The sequence below is a fragment of the Canis lupus genome, chromosome 14 (genome assembly GCF_011100685.1).
Source record: "Canis lupus familiaris isolate Mischka breed German Shepherd chromosome 14, alternate assembly UU_Cfam_GSD_1.0, whole genome shotgun sequence".
Taxonomy (NCBI): Eukaryota; Metazoa; Chordata; class Mammalia; order Carnivora; family Canidae; genus Canis; species Canis lupus.
Genome location: NC_049235.1, coordinates 57,146,021 through 57,151,468, shown reverse-complemented (window position 1 = coordinate 57,151,468; position 5,448 = coordinate 57,146,021). Strand labels below are relative to the sequence as shown.

At 35.6% G+C, this 5,448-nt stretch overlaps 2 long non-coding RNA genes across 2 annotated transcripts in view; one reads left to right on the top strand and one right to left on the bottom strand.

The window, feature by feature from the left end:
- Positions 1–713: 713 nt before the first annotated feature.
- LOC111098704 lies at positions 714–5,180 on the bottom strand. The gene is made up of 3 exons (XR_005369250.1): positions 5,089–5,180; positions 3,353–3,494; positions 714–824 (listed from the first exon to the last, which is right to left on the bottom strand). It is a non-coding gene; the product is annotated as an uncharacterized LOC111098704 (long non-coding RNA).
- A 116-nt stretch (positions 5,181–5,296) lies between these two features.
- LOC111098703 overlaps positions 5,297–5,448 on the top strand; it is a 19,255-nt gene continuing 19,103 nt past the window's right edge. Inside the window, exon 1 of the long non-coding RNA XR_005369249.1 lies at positions 5,297–5,391. This is a non-coding gene — a long non-coding RNA (uncharacterized LOC111098703). The remainder of the gene's footprint in view (positions 5,392–5,448) is intronic.

The following is a 5,448-nucleotide window of genomic DNA, read 5'->3' as shown; positions in this document are numbered from 1 at the left end:
CGATCAAGTGACATAGGAAAAAGAACAGAACATATCCATCCTGAGTGAGCAGGGAATGTGATTTCATGAATGTAAAACACTTTTCAAGAAGTGAATGCAATAATTAAAAGTGCTGTGGACATGAATAACTTAGATAGCTCAGCAATCTTTATAGACACAATCTTTACATTAGAAAAGTCAAATGATATCTCCAATGGACCAGCAACTTTTTTTTTTTCATCGTTAGGCATAATGAATAGGAATTTTCAATCTCTTTGAGAATGTCAATTCAACATTTGTCACTAGAAAGAAATTCTCTGTTCCCAAGAGAATTCTAAAGCTTACTTGAGGGCAAAGACCCTCACCATGACTGACACATAGTAGGCGCTCAATCACTGATTACAAAGATGTTAACAATGATAATTCCTCATGTGGATACATTTTCACTGTTTACAGCAGTTTTTAAGTTTTTATTACTGGAGAGTTGAACCGTTTAAGACCATTTAAAGTTTTCATCAACGTGTGTGTTAAACTCAGAAGGGAAGTGGTAAATAAAATTGATTCAAGGTATATTCTTGACGTGGTATTACCAAAAACAAGACAGAAAAAGGTGCATTTATTTGAATTATTAAATAAGCTCAAAACCGAATTAATTTGGCAGGACCACAATTGAACTATTAATCATTTATTCCTTAATGCCAAATAACTTAACCAAAAACCATCCTTCATGTTTTCTCCTGTTCTGTCCAAACTTACTCTTCCAGGGCAAACTTCGGCTGGTTGTTAGAAACAAAACAACTGATGTTTTCATGTGTGGGGTTGAACTGTTTACCAAGTGTCTTGTCCTAAGGAAAATTGTAAAGTTAAACTGGCACCTTTCAAATTTCCTAATTCTAGTGGTCCTTCCCCATCAGAAATGACATCATAGTGAACGCAACCGAAATCTGTGTTCAAGTTAAAAATAAAAAGCATCTCATCTTTCACTGATTACTTCATATGGGAGTGAGCTAAATTCAAAAGCATTAGACAAAATATGTCTTTAGCTAATTTTAATTATTAGAGAAATAAAAGAGGAATGATGTAAATAGTATGCATAAGCGAAATATTAATTTGTCGTTTTAATATAAAAAGAACATTTGTTCAAATATTTGTGGTATATTTTAAGCATACAGAAAAGTAGAGAGAATAATACAAAACATTTGCTAATATATCTCTTCCTTGTCATATCTTAATATTTTTCCATATTTGCTCCAAGTCATTTTAAAATCATCTTTGGATAATACTCTACGGTCCTATTCCAATCATTCCTCCTCCCACATAAAAAAGTATAAATTTTTATTTATATTTTTATTATTCCAATGCATGCTTCCATACTTGACCAATTAAATATATGTATACAAAAATGTTTTGTTTTTAAACTTTATATAAATGGCCTTATACTTAAGGCATCCTTCTGCAAAACTCCCTTTTGCATTAGTATCAATTTTATAAGTATTTTTTTGTTCATTGAAACTATAGTATTTGTGGATAAATGTATATTGCACGGACATACCTTAATTTATATTAATCGTTCTCTAGTTAATGGACATTGAGTTACTTTTCAGTTTTCAGCTACTACAAAATGCTGCACTGATTGGTTTTGAACATAAAGCCTTATTGATAATGGTAGCATTCCCTCTATGGAAACAGAATTTCTGGTCAATGAATATGCATTTCTTTAACTTTACCAGTATTTATGAATTGTTCTAAATGTTTGTACTAATATGGAGTTCCACTAGTAGTTTATAAAAGCTCCGATTGCTTCATTGGTATTTTCATACTTCTTAATTTATGACAAGTGAATGGTCATAAATTGTAATCTTAATTTTTAATTTGCATTTTCCAGATTGCTGGTGAGTTTAAGTATCATTTCGTATTTGTGGGTGGGACATTAAGTTGTCCTCTGTTATAAATCAACTCTTAGCATTTGGTGATTGGGTTATTGATTTCTAAGATTAAATATGTTCTGCATACTAATCCTAATTGGTTATATTATTTTCAAAAAAGTGCATTCAATCTTCCCTTTGTCTTTTCACTTTTTAATAGATTTTTTAAAGTACAGGGATTTTTTTTTTTAAGATTTTATTTATTTATCAATGAGAGACACAGAGAGAGAGAGAGAAAGGCAGAGAGAGAAGCAGGCTCCATGCAGGGAGCCCAACACGGGACTTGATCCCAGGTCTCCAGGATCACGCCCTGGGCCGAAGGCAGGCGCCAAACTGCCGAGCCACCCGGGGATCCCCTAAAGTACAGTTTTTAATCGTAACATTGCTAAATAATCTCTGAGGTGAGCTTTGTGTGTCTTCTTTAAGATATCCTTCACTTATCTCAAATACACAAACGTATTCTGCTATATTGTTCCCTAATAGTTTATTTTTTTATTTTCTTTTTGTTCCCTAATAGTTTGTAAGTAAACTACAGGTCTTGATTCTTCCTAAAATTTATTTTGGTATATATTTATGGTGTTGCATGGTCAGGTGTCAGGTATTCAATCTTTATCAGGGCCTACGTAAGAGGTTGTTTGCCCTGAAACAGACTTGCAGCCCTCCAAACCCTATAGGCCTACATGGTACACGTGTTCTTGTTTAGGTGCCTGGTCATGGTAGAGGAGGGACAAGGACGTATATCAGAATATCTGACATGGTGTTTCATAGTACACGCATGCCCTTTACCCTGACCCCAACACCAGTCCATAATCACTGATTCCCCGGAGAAACGCTAGGGATGGGAGAGTGTCCTACCTATGAAGTACAGTATTGGAGGAAGGAAAAGCTAAAAATCAAGCTTAAAGAGACTGCCCTTCTAGCCTGCAGCATTCTCTTGAAACTTGGTTGGAAATAATATTAAATGAAAGACTGTATTGATCATAATCGAATAAGGACAAGAGCAGAACATGGAAAACAGAGATGCTCAGAGGGAAATATTGGTCATGTTAACCCATGCCAAAGAGCCCCCTTCCACGCCAAGTACCCCGTAGGCTGAGAGGGCTAACTTACTGTGGCCATTACGCACTTGGATCTTATAGATGATCCCCTTGTTCTGATTTCCTCCAGTCTGGGCGTACTAAAGGCAACTGTGTAGCCTGCTTACTGGGAGCGAACACACTGATGTGATTAACACAGATATCCATCCAACCCACATCCGCATTTTGGTTCTAACTGAACTAAATTGAAATCTTTATTTTCTACGTTAGGTTCTTCTGATATTGAACAATATGTCAGCTTCCTTAAATGTCAGTCAGTCCTCAGAACCCTTCTGAGATGGAATTTCTACCCCCTCAGTAGGCAAGAGTTCGTATCTGGGCAGTGAAGATGTCACAGGGTGATGCAACTACCTGGATTGGAGGGATGAAGAGCTAGGCTTCTCCAGACAACACACGCCTCCGCCTCTCCGCAGCTGTTCTTCCTATGGTTTTCCAGTGTGTTCTCTTTAACCCGAAATGGCCTTTATTCAACCAGCCACAAAGCAAGTCTGCCCTTCAAGACACAGTTTAAAGATAAAGCTATTAAAAAACTAGCTTCTCATTCTCAAATTCAGAATTAAACACCTTGACTCAGCCTTGGCACGTTACGTACACGTTAATCTCTCCACTGTACTTGTAACTTGCTCGAGTTAAGAACTATACCATATTCCATGTCTTTGGTTCTAACCAAATCTTGAAGCATGACTCATAGACTAGCAATTTCATAAATACATGTTGAATCAATTAGAAAAACTCAAGGTTCTCTACTGTGCCTTAATTCGTACAGCCTGTGGAAAAACTTGACATCAGGTATTTTCTTTTTCTATATTATACTTTGAGAGAGAGGAGCCTGAGTGGGTGAGAGGGGCAGAGGGAGAGGGAGAAGCAGGCTCCCCACTGAGCAGGGAGCCCCATGATATTGGGGTCCATCCCAGGACCCCATGATCATGACCTGAGCGGAAGCAGATACTTAACTGATTGAGCCACCCAGGCACCCTGGGCATTTTCTCTTCTACTATGAAGCATTCTTACCGAAGAAGAAATGAAGACACAATATAAAATAAGTAATAGTAATTAATAAAATAACCACAAATGTATAAAAAAGTTTGTATGTTCACAGATGTTCAGAAGAACAGTCTGTTTCTCTTCTGTTTTCTCTTAACATTGCAGCATGAACATTTTCCATTCCCATAAAAATCCTTTATAAATATATCTTAATATTTATTTTATCATATATGTATAATGTCCCATTATGTTGTCATACTCTGATTTACTTAGTATCATTCTAATATTAAACATTCAAGTTATTTCTACATTTTCATCATTTATAAATAATGCTGCAGTGAGTATCTTTTTCTGCATATTTCTTTACAATAAGGTTCCTTAGGATAAAGGGTAAGAATATTTAAGCAACATATACACATTTCCAAGCTGTTTTCTAAGTACCTTTGAGTGTTCCAATTTAAATTCTAGTCAGCAACACAGAGGAATCCATCTCTCCATGACCTCCTCAGTAATGAGTATGGAAGTTTTTAAGCCTTGTTTTTACTCAGATGAAAACTGGTTTACTATTACTGCCATGTTTTTTTTTTTCTTCTTTGATGACCTTTAAGGTTAAATCCTTTATATATTTATTGGTAATATTTATTTCAATTTTTATAATTTGTATTTTCTTTGCCTTCCCTCATCTTTCTGTGGTCCTTAGGTGTGACTCTTATTGATGTGTATGAATTTTACTATATATCAAGAATATTACCTTTCTGACACATGCAGGTTTTATAATTTCATGTGTTCAGATCTGTACCTTTCAGGATATACATTAGAGATTATATGTTTAGAAAATACTTATCTGGAGGCTAAACAAATCTTCATCTACACAGATTTTTAAATTGTATACATGTATGCGTTGGTTCACCTGGCCTCTCGCGTGGAAGTAGGGTTCCAAATAATTGGCTAATTTTTCCAATGTCATTTGGTTAACAATTTTTTTAAATCCCTTCCTTTCTTATATCATATATGAGACCTCCTCAATTCAATATTAATTTTATATACAAATCAGAGTCTGTTGCTGCATTATCTGTTTGGTTCTATTGTTTTTACTGTCTTACCAGTTCAACAGTTTTCATACTTTTGTCTTTATGATCTATGTGTTGATATCTATTACAGCAAATTCCTTGTCATTGCATCTTAAAGGTTGAATATACAGATGGATAATGGTCAGAACATTCATGACAAAGAAACTCTCTATGACACCTATGTCATAGATGAGCCGGATAGATGACATAGATGACAAGGAAACATCTATGACAAGAAAGCCACCCCTCAACCCCTGCAGCAGTTGATAGTAAGGATGTGGTCAAGGACTGTCCCTCTCCTGTTCTGCCTCTGCTTCCAACTCAGAACTAACCAGAGTAAGTCAAACAAACGTGCTTCCTAAACCAATCACCCAAGCTGTCCTCATTTCTCCA